A 15405-nucleotide genomic window follows, 5' to 3' on the forward strand; every position below is an offset into this window, starting at 1 on the left:
GAGAAGGAAATCTCCAGCTGAACTTTGTAACAATTGTAACTGGTCCAGAAGCCTCCTGGCCAGAACTTTGGGGAGGGCACGAATTTGGTGTACAGACTCTACAGGCGGGAGGAGAACTAAAGCCCTTTTCTTTCCCAGCTGGGAGGCGGATAGCCTGGGGCAAGTTCTCAGCACCGCTGACCCACTGCCTGCAAACAGACCCAGTGCTGTTAGGGGTGGCATGGTGGGAGTCAGACCAACCCTTCGGATTGTATGGGAGCTGGGTGAAGCCTGTGACTGCCAGTTTTCTCCCACTTCCCTGACAACCTGCATGACTAAGCAAAGGCAGCCATAATCCTCCTAGGTACACAACTCCACCGACCTGGGAACCTTACCCCCATCCCTGAGAGCAGCCACAGCAAGACCCACTCAAGGAGAGTCTGAGCTCAGACACGCCTAGCCCTGCCCCCACCTGATGGTCCTTCCCTACCCACCCTGGTAGCTGAAGACAAAGGGCATATACTCTTGGGAGTTCTAGGGCCCCACCCACCGCCAGTTCCTCTCTATACTCTTCACAGCTGATGCTTTCTGGAATGTGCCACCTCTCGGTAGGAGGCCAACCAGCACAATAATAGAGCATTAAACCACCAAGGTTAAGAGCACTCAAAGAGTACATTTCACCCTGCTGCCACCTACACCAAAACAGGTGCTTGTATCCTCGGCTGAGAGACCCATAGACAGTTCATATCGCAGGACTCCGTGTGCAGACAACCCCCGGTACCAGCCCAAAGCCTGGTAGACTTGCTGAGTGGCTAGACCCAGAAGAGAGATGACAGTCACTACAGCTCACATAGAATACACATTCTATTCAACAGCACATGGAACTTTCTCCAAGATAGACGATATCATAGGCCACAAAAGGAGCCTCAATCAATTTAAGAAAATTAAAATTATATCAAGCACTCTCTCTGACCACAGTGGAATAAAACTGGAAATCAACTCCAAAAGGAGCCTTCAAAACCATGCAAATACATGGAAATTAAATAACCTGCTTCTAGATGATCATTGGGTCAAAATTGAAATCAAGATGGAAATTTAAAAATTTGGCACAGTGAATGACAATAGTGACAAAACTTACCAAAACCTTAAGAGGAAAGTTCATAGCCCTAAACGCCTACATCAAAAAGACTGAAAGAGCACAAACTGACATTCTAAGGTCACATCTCAAGGAACTAGAGAAACAAGAACAAACCAAATTCAAACCCAGCAGAAGAAAGGAAGTAACCAAGATCAGAGCAAAACTAAATGAAATTGAAACAATTTGATGAGTTGAAAAAGTTGTCAAATGAAAAAAAACACACAAAAGATAAATGAAAGAAAAAGCTGGTTCTTTTAAAAGATAAATAAAACTGATAGACCATAAGCAAGATTACAAACAAGAAAAGAAAAAAAGTGAAAAGAAGAGAGAAAAATCCAAATAACATCAATAAGAAATGAAACGGGAGCTGTTACAACTGACACCACAGAAGTACAAAAGATCATTCAAGACTACTATGAACACCTTTACACACATAAACTAGAAAACCTAGAAGAGATGGATAAATTCCTGGGAAAATACAACCCTCCTAACTTAAATCAGGAAGAATTAGAAATCCTGAATAGACCAATAACAAGCAGCAAGATTGAAATGGTAATTTAAAAATTACCAACATGAAAAAGTCCAGGACCAGACGTATTTACAGCAGAATTCTACCAGACATTCAGATAAGAATTGATACCAATCCTTTTGACAATATTCTACAAGATAGAGAAAGAGGGAACCCTCCCTAATTCATTCTATGAAGCCAGCATCACACTAATACCAAAACCAGGAAAGGACAACCAAAAGAGAAAACTACAGGCCTGATGAACATAAATGCTAAAATCATTAACAAAATACTAGCTAACTGAATCCAACAACATATCAAAAAGATAATTTACCATGATCAAGTGGGTTTCATACCAGGGATGCAGGGATGGCTTAACATATGCAAGTCAATAAATGTGATACACCACATAAACAGAATTAAAAACAAAAATCGCATGATCATCTCAATAGATGCAGAAAAAGCATTTGACAAAATCCAGCATCCCTTTATGATTAAAACTCTTAGCAAAATCGGCATACAAGGGACATAACACAATGTAATAAAAGCCATCTATAACAAACTCACAGCTAACATAAGACTGAATGGGGAAAAGTTGAAAGCATTCCCTCTGAGAAGTGGAACAAAACAAGGATGCCCACTCTCACCACTCCTCTTCAACATAGTACTGGAAGTCCTAGCCAGAGCAATCAGACAAGAGAAAGAAATAAAGGGCATCCAAATCGGTAAAGAGAAAGTCAAACTGTCACTCTTTGCTGATAATATGATCGTTTACCTTGAAAACCCTAAAGCCTTCTCCAGAAAGCTCCTAAAATTGATAAAAGAATTCAGCAAAGTTTCCAGATACAAGATTAATGTACACACGTCACTAGCTCTTCTATACACCAACAGCAACCAAGCAGAGAATCAAATCAAGAACTCAACCCCTTTTAAAACAGCTGCCAAAAAATAAAATAAAATAAAATACTTAGGAATATACCTAATGAAGGATTCAAAAGACCTCTACAAGGAAAACTACAAAACCCTGCTGAAAGAAATCATAGATGACATAAACAAATGGAAACACATCCCATGTTCATAGATGGGTAGAATCAATATTGTGTAAATGACCATACTGCCAAAAGCAATCTACGAATTCAATCCAGTTCCCATCAAAATACCACCATCATTCTTGACAGAATTAGAAAAAGCAATTCTAAAATTCATGTGGAACAAAAAAAGAGCCCACATAGCCAAAGCAAGACTAAGCAAAAAGAACAAGTCTGGAGGCATCACACTACCTGATTTCAAACTATACTTTAAGGCCACAGTCAACAAAACAGCATGGTACTGCTATAAAAATAGGCACATAGACCAATGGAACAGAATAGAGAACCCAGAAATAAACCCAAATACTTACAGCCAGATCTTTGACACAGCAAACAAAAACATAAAGTGGGGGAAGGACACCCTTTTCAACAAATGGTGCTGGGATAATTGGCTAGCCACATGTAGAAGAATGAAACTGGATCCTCATCTCTCACCTTATACAAAAATCAACACAAGATGGATTGAGAACTTAAATCTAAGACTAGAAACTATAAAAATTCTAGAAAATAACATTGGAAAAACCCTTCTAGACATTGGCTTAGGCAAATATTTTATGACCAATAACTCAAAAGCAAATGCAACAAAAACAAAGATAAATAGCTGGAACTTAATTAAACTAAAGAGCTTTTGCATGGCAAAAGGAACAGTCACCAGAGTAAACACACAACCCACAGAGTGAGAGAAAAATCTTCACAATCTATACATCTGACAAGGGACTAATATTCGGAAGCTGCAACAAACTCAAACAAATCAGCAAGAAATAAACAAACAATCCCATCAAAAAGTGGGCTAAGGACATGAATAGACAATTCTCAAAAGAAGATATACAGATAGTCAACAGACATGTGAAAAAATGCTCGACATCACTAATGATCAGGGAAAGGGAAATGGAAATCAAAACCACAATGCAATACCACCTTACTCCTGCAAGAATGGCCATAATGAAAAAATCAAAAAACAGTAGATGTTGGCACGAATGCGGTGATGAGGTAATACTTCTACACTGCTGGTGGGAATGTAAACTACTACAGCCACTGTGGAAAACAGTGTGGAGATTCCTTAAAGAACTAATAGTAGAACTACCATTTCATCCAGCAATCCCACTACTGGGTATCTACCCAGAGGAAAATAAGTCATTATACAAAAAAGATACTTGCACACGCATATTTATAGCAGCACAATTCACAATTGCAAAATCATGGAACCAATCCAAACGTCCATCAATCAATGAATGGATAAAGAAACTGTGGTAATACATACAATGGACTACTACTCAGCCATTAAAAGGAATGCATTGCTGGCATTTGCAGTGACCTGGATGAGATTGGAGACTATTATTCTAAGTGAAGTAACTCAGGAATGCAAAACCAAACATTGTATGTTCTCACTGATATGTGGGAGCTAAGCTATAAGGACACAAAGACATTAGAATGATACGATGGACTTTGGGGACTTGGGGGGAATTGTGGGAGGGGGCGACAGACAAAAGACTACAAATAGGGTTCAGTGTGTACTGCTTGGGTGATGGGTGCACTAAAATCTCACAAATCACCACTAAAGAACTTACTCATGTAACCAAACATCACCTGTACACCAATAACCTATGGGAAAATAAAAAATATTTTTAAAAATATACACACACACCAGTTCTTTACATCCTGCTTTGAATCAGTTTTCACATCTTACTAGCTCTTTAATTTAATGTGTTAAACAAAATATTTAACACATGCTCATTTAGTTTCTGTATGAGGGTCAGTGTGTTTGGCTAGCTGAGGGCATCTAGTGATGACTTCTGCTTCACTTTCTGCCCACTGGTGATGGCATAATCCTGAGCTCACAAATGGCAGTGGATGCAGGGCCTCTTATTTTTCTCTTTCAGCTGTCATACCTCAAAATCTATGGGAATAATCAAGAAATCTTTATACTTGGAGTACCTTCCCAATGCATTTTTAGCTCTTCTCTCCCTCTCAAACTATCTGTGATAAAGAACCAGTATTTTTATCTCCAATCCACTGCAGAATAACATTTTTGTCAAATACAATAAAAGTGAATTACTAGAAAAATAATCATATGCTCAGATTTCACAACATTATAGAAGCTGTTAAATGCTAACTCTGAATTTGTATACTTATCTCATGGTTACAGACAGTTTTAGGGCTGACACCAGTCTGCAGTTCACATTTTGAGAAGTACTGCTTTATTAAAAGTGCAGAAAAGACTTAAATTCCCTGGGCCAACTTGTCCTGTAAAATCCCACCAGACCAAAAAGGCCCAAGTCTACACGGTTCTTTCCTGAGGTTGTGCAGCTTTCATTAAGTAGTACAGAGTATGGGAGGGGCAAGGGCTGAATCTCCGAATGTTTCAATCTCTTCCTTGTTCTGAACCAATGGCCCTTCTAGGCTTAGACTTTTGCAAGGAGGGTCCCCCATGAACATTCTCACTCTTCCAACCTTTCTCCTCCAAATCTAGTTTCTTGTCTTTTATTCATCTTATTCTCCATATTAAGTAGAAAATAGGTCTAGCTCCAGTAATAAAGACAAAAATAAGAATGGCTTAAATAAGGTAGGAGTATTTCTCTCTTTAACAGTCTGAGCATGAACAGTTTGTGGCTATCAGACATCTTGGCAGTGTGTGAACCCTGACTCCTGTCTTGCAGCTCTGCAGTCCTCAGCACACAGCTCCCTTTTCGTGATCTAGGAGCCATTCCAGCTTCCTTGTCATCATGTCTACAGTCTAGCAGGGGGAAGAAGGATGAAGGGAGAAGAGGAGACCATGCTCCTCCTTCTAGGGACATGACCCAGAAGTTGCACATATTACTTCTGCTCACATCCAAGTGGCCAAAGCCTAGTCACATGGCAACACTGACAGACAGGGGAGTTGGGAAATGTCGCCTTTAATCTGAGCACCACGTGCCCAGCTAAAACTCCGGGATCTGTTACTAAAGCAAAAAAAGAGATGGATATTGGGAGGCAACTAGTGATCTCGGCCACCATCTTCTTAAATTTCCAGAGTCAGGTACTTCTGTTCTCCCTTCAGTAGCATCCCGTCCCAACAAAGAGGAGATACTGCCCCTTAGCACCTTGTTCCTTGCAGAACTTGGGTCAGATGCTCATGAGGCTTTCTTTTGCTTGTCACACACACTCCAAAGGGGTGGATTGTGCTCTGCTCTTATCAGGGTGAATGCGGAGTCTCCAATTCCAGTTCAATTTCCTTCCTAAAAAGAAAGACTGGCTATTTTACTTACCAGAAGAACTGAAGACATCTAGCCAAGGCAAGTCTTTAAAATGGAAAGGCAGCCCAGCTTACTCTCACGTGGTGGGAGGACTATTTCTCACCTAGCAAACTTTGGCTCTGTCTGTTCAGAAACAATAGACCTTGTTATTCCTGTTAAGGAGAACTGGATTCTTCCTTGTTCTGCCTACGCCTGCTCATATTCCTCTTCTTTTGCCATCCAGGAAGGAGGACACCAACTCCTCTGAAATGGTTTGGATCTGTGTCCGCACCCAAATCTCATGCTCAATTATAATCCCCAGTGTTGGAGCTGAGGCCTGGCAGGAGGTGAGTGGATCACGGGGGCGGCTTCCTCACGATGGTTTAGCACCATCCTCTTGGTGCTGTTCTCATGACAGTGAGTGAGTTCTCATGAGATCTGGTTATTTGAAAGTGTGCAGCACCTCCCCACTCACTCTCTTTTGCTCCTGCTCCCACCATGTGGAAGCTTCACTCTCCCTTCACCTTTTGCCATGATTAGAAGCTTCCCGAGGCCTCCCCAGAGGTAGAAGCCACTATACTTCCTATACAGCCTGCAGAATCATAAGCCAATTAAAACTCTTTTCTTTATAAATTAACCCAGTCTCAGGTATTTCTTTATAGCAGTGCAAGAACAACGAATACAACCTCATTCCATTATTTTTTAATTTCAAGAACTAGCTGATCATTATGATAATATACATCGATAACAATAACTAAACTTGATTGAGATTTACCAAGCACCCGTTGCTCCTTTCAGTGCTTTACCTGCTTTACTTTATTTGATCCTTACAAGAATCCTTTGACGTTAGCGGGATTACTGTTGTTTTTCCACTTATGAAAACGAACCAGTGTTAAAAAGGGTTAAATAACCTGCCCAAGACCATACAGAACTAAACTCCCTGGTTAAGATTTTTTAAAAATTCGTATTTTGCTTTATTTTTAAATGAATAGTTACTGGGAATTTTTCTAATGACCAATTTTCACTGCATAAAAAAGTATGGAAAAAAAAAAATCACCCACCCTATCATTTTCCCAAAGCTAGCCACTGTAAACATATTGCTGCCACTGTGTTCCAATTTGGGGACATTTTGTGACTGTTCCAATTTGGGTACATTTTGCTAGACTTCTGGGGCACGAAAAATATTCCCAGGGGGCCAAAGAGAACAAGATGAAGCATTTTCAAAGTCTCTTTTCTCTGTGAAAAAAATCTATCATGCATTATTTAGTGCTCGTTCTTCTCTCTGAGCTCTTTTTAACATTCATTGACTGTTAGCAAAAGATGCCTTCTTGTGTCAGTCATCTTCTGAGCGCCTTGGTGGCCTGTCCTCAGCACTCAGTGGTGCATTCATGGTGGCCTTGCTTATTCTCCTCAGCATCACCCTCATAACCAAGCGAAGTGTTCCGAGCACAGGGGCTGCTCAAGAGATTATTTCATTTATTTCTGTACGCAATTGTAGAAGAAGAATTCCTGCATCTAGATATTGCAAAGAACTCTCTAGACTGACTTCTGGGTGCCCTCTATTCCCTCATTTAATTCATTCAATCCTCCAATTCACTGTGAGGGTCCATTAACCCCTTTACCAAGGAGGAAGCTGCAACTCAGATAAAGTGATTTGCCCAAGATCCCTCAGAGACCAAATGACAAAATCAGGGCTGGCAGCAAGGTTTTCTGACCCCAAGCCTGGCCTTCTTGTCCTGATACGACAGCTGTTCACTCTCTGCCACAATTACCGGGCTGTGGGAAAACCCTGGCATTGTGGGGAGGGGGCAGAAGGAGCACATCAACGGCTTGTGTCTGCATTGCGTGGTCCACTAGCTCACCGTGCGAGGTCCGGATGGGGCTCCGTGGTGCACACTCGGCAGCCTCCGGCTCCTCATTTTTCTAGGGAGATTCTTTCATTCCTTTCTCCCTGCCCCCTCACCTCCCTACTGAATACAGAAACGACCCCAGGAATAAAATGCAAGGGCTCCACCAACATAAAGCAAAGGTTAGAAATTGAACGCCACCCCTCCCGAAGCCAGGAAATTCCAGAGACGCTGTTCTCATGGCAAGGGGACTTCAAGTTACATACTTTGCAGTCTGGCTAACGGGTTGTACTTTTCAGTGTGAGGCTTAAGACAGGGTCTGCTTGTGCCACATGGGTGCCTCCGGGCTCTCAGACCCATATTAGATTGCACACAGGCTGTACTGTGGATTAGCTGTGAGATTTGCAAATGTATAGTTTACAATGTGGTAAGAACCTGGCGGCCAGGGAGCGTGAGTGAACTCTGAGAGCGTTTACTGTGGTTGTTCATGTTTGGGGAGACCTGTTCAACCCTCGAGGCTGCATTAGCATAGTTGGGGCCTATACGAATCAGTCTAAAGTTAATTTACAGTGAGTTTCAGGAGTTCTCCCTCTTCCCCAAGGAACTGGCTATGCTTCCCTGGGTAAAACTGTGAATGCCTCAGAAGTCTAGATAACCTGGGATGCCCAAGACTTTAATAGACTGTTTTATGCCTGTTGTTTGACATACATTGTGCTCTTGATCCTCCCAACAGTTCTATTGCTGTCTCCATTTTACAGAAGAAGAAAATGAGTGGTCTTTATTAGAAGTGGTTTCTTAATCAGCTGTGAGCTAAATCTGGGGGTCCTATGGCTCACCTCATCCTGGTCTTTAGGTTCCCAGTGAGTGGGCAAAGTGCTGGTTCCCAATGTCTAAGGCTGACCACCAACCGCCTGCCCACTGCTCCTCTCCCACCAAAGCAATGCCTAGAGAGTTCTCCAACCCATTGCAAGGTGCAAGACAGACCCTCACCCGGAGAATGGAGAACCCCAAGAGTTTCTCTACAAGTCACCCTAGAATGGAAGCCTGAGGTTCCCATGACTTCCTTTCCCCCCTCCCTGAGCTGTTTCACAGGGCAGGCCCCAGGCCTCTACTTATCACTTCTGGATCTTCAATGGTCTGTGTTTCACCAACAGAAGCCAAGCCCAAGGGTCTCATGTGAGTCCCCAGATCAGTACTTTGATTTGGGGATCTTTCTCACTTCTTTTCTACATCCCCCTTTTCCCCTCTATTCCTCTTCTATTTCCCTGTGGCTTCCTGTGCTTTCTAGATCCCAGCAGCCCTTGCAGGCCAGCCTGCCTCGGACCACACTCTCATGGGGAAGGCCTCACCTTCCCCTCCTCCATCCCTCCTCTCCAGGCCTCCTGCCAGACTTCCTCCCAGCCAGCTGTCACTCAAAGAAAGATCTGATAAAATCAATTAATAATGACCACCACTATAACCAAACTTTCTATAACAGAAAAATGTATTTAACAAACATTCTCTCTGAATTCTCACATCAGCCTGCGATATTATTCTCCTTGTTTCACCAGTAATGAAGGAAATAAATATCCATCTCTCTAAGAGGTTAAGTGACCTGTCCCAGATCATGCAACTAAGTGTTAAGATTTGAATCCAAGTCTTCTCATTCTAAATACCTGACTTGCCCTTCCTTCCTTCCTTCCTGCCTTCCTTCCTTCTTTCCTTCCTTCCTTCTTTCCTTCCTTCCTTCCTTTTCTTCTTCCTTCTTCCTCTTCTTCTTCTTCCTTCCTTTCCTTCTTTCTTCTTTCTTTTTCTTTCTTCCTTTTTCTTTTTCTTCTTTCTTTTTCTTTTCTTTCTCTCTCTCTCTTTTACTTTCTCTCTTCCTTTCTCTCTTTCTTTCTTCTTTTTCTTTCTCTTGCTCTCTTCCTTTCTCTCCCTTCCTTTCTCTCCCTTCCTTTCTCTCTTCCTCTCTCTTTTCTTTCTTTCTTTCTTTTTCTTTCTTTCTTTCTCTCTTTCTTTTCTTTCTCTTTCTTTCCTTCTTCTCTCTTTTACTTTTTACTAGCTGTTGCTTCCTCACCACTGCCCCACTGAGGGTTAATGCCTGCACAGGACTTAATCTGGTTCTTTTCCCAGTGGGGTTTGATCCAGTGCTTGGACCAGGATAGTAAGCCAGCATTAGAGAGTGGCTGAGGAGCGAGCCTGGAAGGGCCTTTCCAACTCCCTTCCAAGCAGCTTCAGAGCAGAGGGCTCCTGCTTGACCTGCTCAAGAGAGAAGTGAGTCATGCTCATGCAGAGCTTCTGAGGGCTCTTTTCTGCCAAATTCTAGAAGGCAAAGCAAGGGAAGGAAGACTTGCTTGCTGTACCATTCTGAGTGGCAAGCTGACATTATGGAGCCTGTAGGCTCTTCTTCTCTTCCTCATCTCTTGATTTCTGGAGGTTAATTCTTCTCTGTGAGGCAGAGAGGCCTCTCTCAGAGACTCTGGCTGTGGTTGCAAAGCAGGTCCTGCTGCCCAGGAGGCTCAATCTGAAGTGTGAATAAAGCTAGTAATATTCGCCCCCTCCCCACATTCCGCCAGAAAGTTCCCCCAACCCCTTATTAAGTATTTGTTGCATAAATAAATGAATCCTGCTCTACCTCTTTGTTCATGGAGCTAAGTCACCCAGTCAACTCATTCTTACAGATGGGTTCTTAAGAGCTTAAGAAGTCACTTTCTGCTGGAGCAATGCTCAATTTAAAAAAAAAAAAAAAAAAAAGATTACTACTGTGAGACTTAACGGCCCCATATCTCTTGGCTATAGAAGCTAATTTTATCAGAAGTCATTGTAGTTTACAAGCAAATCTCATATGCAGATGAACATTGATGCAGGCTGCCTTTTACATAATTGAACTAGATGGTTGGCCATTTGGTGTAACTGGAGAAGGGCTGGAATATCTCCTCTACCCTGAATGTCACTCACACTGTTCTGTCTCATTGCCTGGGATCCTGCCATTGGAGGGGCACTACCTTGTCATCTTAAGAGCCTTTGAGATAAGCGTTGTCAACAATTCAACATGTGGTTGGCATGACACTAAATATTCAGATACATGCATCTCCGTTACTGGGGTTGTGTAAAGATAGTATCACTATCCTAACCAAATTAAAGAAAACCTACCCAAGAGGAGATTCACATGCTTCTTATTTTCTGAAACTGAAGGTACTTCATGTCTCCAGAAGTGTCATGAATTCCAGGCCCCAAGCCTAGAAAAGGAAGGAAGAGTGAAGAAATTAAAAATGGCCTAGAAATTAGAGTGTGAAACAAGAAACAAGCAAGGAGTAGGAAAGAAGAGCGGAAAAGGAGATGCTGGTGGTGGAGACAGCAAAGAGAACTATGGTGCCCATTTTCTACAGGGAAGCAATGATTTGTTCCTCATGAGCTATGAATCTTTTCTCCCTGGACTCACCTTATTCCAGTTTGTCTCAGGGCCTGGAATTCCAGCTTCAGGGATGAGCTCCTTTGCAGACTTAACAGCCTTTTAGCAAACAGTCACTGTTTAGCCTGGGGCTGGTTCCATGCAATTGGCAGTCTGCAAGCATCTTCTGCTTCTCTGATGAAGGTTACATCAGGTGAGGCTGGGCTGGGTACACCTAGTCACTTGTGTAGATGTTTTGTTCACATCTTCACAGCTGTGACAAAGAAGGTTTAGGAAAAACTAAATGTGTGGCTTAGACCTAATCAAGTTGCTCAGTGAGATTATTTACCCCAAATGCAGGGAGCTGGAGTTAAAGATGGGGGTTCATTCAGCAATGACAAAGCAATGCATTTCCTCATTTGTATCATCTGGCTTCCAAGCCTCTGTTTTTCCAGTTCTCATTCAGAGCCAAGGATTAACTGCTCTGGAGAATCAGGACGATAAGCAGATGTTGCTTTGCCTGTGTTCTTTTCTGAATCAAATCTGTTTGTAGATATTGGGTGTATGAAGATCAGCCCTGACCTAACACTCTCAGATGTCAGGGCCATGCACTTCTCCCCCAATGTGGTGTTTTCTAAAGCATTGGCTCTCCAGCACAAAAGAGAGCTTCAGTCTGTTTAGCAAACAGCTACTGCCATAATCTGCAATGGGCACAGCATGTCTCACCTTTAAGCTTCTGCCAGGGCTTCTGGACTGCAGGGGTAGGAGAGGACAGAACATGCAGCTTGACTCTAACTTTCAGAGCATTCTTCATGGTTCCAGGAAGCTCTCTCCTCTTAACCCTGAAGAATCTCATTTCACCTCCTTTAGATCTCTGAAAATGCTCCCCAAAACTCAGGAAGAAGACTTACATCTTTAGCGTCCTTTTTTCTCTCCCAGTTGCAACACATTACACCAGCATTTTCAAACTCTTTGGTTTCAGGACTCTTTTTCATGCTCTAATAATTACCAAAGATTCCAATGAGCTTTTGCTTATATGAATTATGTCTATCAATAATTTCCATATTAGCAAGTAAGACTGAGAAAAATTGAACATTTATGACTTCATTAAAAATTGAACATTTATGACTTCATTAAAAATAACAATAATAAACCCATTATGTATTAACACAAATAACGCTTTTATGAAAAATAACTACATCTTCGGAAATAGCAGCAAAATCTAGTGAGAAGCCTGGCACAGACTTCAATTTTTGAAAATCTTTTAAATGTCCGATTTATTAGAAGCCAGCTGGATTCTCATATATGCTTCTGAATCCAGGGTGTTGTGATATAACACATCATATGAGCTGTGGAAAATGCCAGTGTATACTCATGAGAGAATGAAAAAGGCAAATCATGTCTTAGTATTGTCATGAAGATAGTTTTGACTCATGGACCACTTTGGGAACCACTGCTTTATAGTGTTAGAGTTGTTAGGCTTCCCAACACCAACCACCTCACCCATGTGCATGAACACACACACACGTGCATGCTTGCATGTGCTTGCCTACTATTTTTATTTTGGCAATATCATTATGTTCTTGGGATAACTGAAAACTGCACTGAGAATCAGCATTCTGCTCTGCTAACTAGGATCAGAAGAGAAGTTATGGACCTCACTTTAGAGCCTCATACTCCTGGATTTGGATCCTGTCTCTGTCACTACTAAACTCTGTGACCTGGAGGAAAATTACATAATCTCTTTTTTTTTTTTTTTTTTTTGAGACAGAGTCTCGCTCTGCTGCCCAGGCTGGAGTGCAGTGGCGTGATCTTGGCTTACTGCAAGCTCCGCCTCCCGGGTTCATGCCATTCTCCTGCCTCAGCCTCCCGAGTAGCTGGGACTACAGGCGCCCGCCACCTCGCCCGGCTAGTTTTTTTGTATTTTTTAGTAGAGACGGGGTTTCACCGTGTCAGCCAGGATGGTCTCGATCTCCTGACCTCGTGATCCGCCCGTCTCAGCCTCCCAAAGTGCTGGGATTACAGGCTTGAGCCACCGCGCCCGGCCTACATAATCTCTTTAAAGCCTCATTTTCTTCTTCAGTAAAATGGAGACAACAATAGAGCTGTTGGGAGGATCAAGAGCACAATGTATGTCAAACAACAGGCATAATATCTGGTAGAGAAAGAATAGGTGCTTAATACATAGTAGATATGATTATGATCATTGTTGTTATTATTACTCAATAACAGTGTAAGCTACATGAGTGTGGTGGGTTTTGTTTGTTCACTGCTATAACTAAACTCTACACCTTTAGTTAGTGCTCAGGAAATATGAATGCATGAACTTTTATACAAATTCAACTTCCTTCAGAACCTACCATCCTGACTCGAGGTAAATTTAGTCATATGAGAGAAGAACAGGTGGCCCCTACCCCTGTGAGCTTTTGGCCTAATTAGGGGGAGGAAAGACTGATACTTAAGAAATAGAGCAGTAACAAAGGTGTAGGGTGAAGAGTTGAAATGAGCAGGACCACCAGCATTTATTGCCATTGGTCACAGATGGGAAATTCCAACACCTGGCATGGGGATTGGTGTTGGCTTTGAGGTCTATTTGCCCACTGCTGTTTGAATTATTCTAGCAACTTGCATGAACAACCATGCAGTTGGAGGAGACGGAGTAGACAGTCCTCAAAGATGGTTACCATCAGGATCACTTGAGCCCAGGAATTTGAGACCAGCCTGGCCAACATGGCGAAACCCTGTCTCTACAAAAACTACAAAAATTAGCTGGGCATGGTGGCACCTGCCTGTAATCCCAGCTACTTGGGAGGCTAAGGCAGGAGAATTGCTTGAACCCAGGAGGTGGAGGTTGCAGTGAGCCGAGATTGCACCACTGCACTCCAGCCTGGGCGACAGAGCAAGACTGTCACACACACACACATATATATATATATATATATATATATATATATATGTATTTATTATATTTATATATATTTATTAAGAGTGTGTGTGTGTGTGTGTGTGTGTGTATATATATATATATATATATAGTTACCATCAATTCTTCCTGGCATACTTCTCCTCCCATCAAGATCTCTATTTGATCTGGGCTGGCCTCGTGACTTGCTTTAACAATAGAATGCCGTGGAAATGACATTCTGAAACTCCCAAATACAGTTAGTTTCTTTCTTTTTTCTTTTCCCTTTCTTTTCTTTTCTTTTCTTTTTTTTTCTTTTCTTGACAAAGTCTTCTTCTATTGCCCAGGCTGGAGTGCAATAGCATGATCTCGGCTCACTGCAACTTCTGCCTTCTGGGTTCAAGAGATTCTCCCCCTTCAGCCTCCTGAGAAGCTGGGATTATAAGTGCACACCACCATACCCAGCTAATTTTTGTATTTTTAGTAGAGACAAAGGTTTCACCATGTTGGCCAGGCTGGTCTCAAACTCCTGACCTCAGGTGATCCACCCGCTTCAGCCTCCCAAAGTGCTGGGATTACAAGCGTGAGTTGCCGCACTCGGCCACAGTTCTCTCTTAAGACAACTTTTGCTTCTTTTCTCTTGGAACTCAGCAGCTGAGTAAGAAGTCTGACCACCCTAATAGAGCCACCATGTGGGAAGAAAGCCAGACAGAAGGAAGGGCCATATGGAGAAGCACCAAGGCACCAGACATTGCAAGAAGCCTGCCTTGACCTTCCAGCCCAGCACATCTAGCAGCTGACTGTAGTCAAGGAGTGACCCCACTTACTAAGTGGAGCAGAACCACCTCACTGAACCCTGACACACTGCAGAATCATGAGAGATAATGAATTGTTGTCTTAAGCCCTTGTGTGTTGCGGGGGCATTGCTTATGCCACAACAGAAAACTGCAACAGGAGGACAGGGGCTGGGTACAAAGAGGGAAAGGTGGCAGAGCTGTGGCACTCATAAACCTCAGGGTCTGGTAGATGGCAGCCTTCCCCTCCAACCTCTGGCACAGAGAACATAGACGCAACACCCTTTTACGAAGGTATGTCTGGATTTAAAATTATATCCTTAAAGAAAATCTTACAAGCAATTGTGAAGTTGGAAGAATGTTAGGTAACAGATAACAGAGCTGCCAGGAGAGACATGTCCAAGTTCAACATCACTAAATGAGCATATCCATCCTGGTGGTAATTGCACCCACTGTGGTTCCTCTTGAATATTTTTACTTTGCAGGCCACTTCCATGGGGCCAACTAATTCTTGCTGCCAGCGCTTGCTCATGTTTTTCCCCTTCTCTAGACTGTCCTTTCCTTTTT

Source organism: Papio anubis, chromosome 14, assembly GCF_008728515.1.
Source record: "Papio anubis isolate 15944 chromosome 14, Panubis1.0, whole genome shotgun sequence".
NCBI lineage: Eukaryota > Metazoa > Chordata > Mammalia > Primates > Cercopithecidae > Papio > Papio anubis.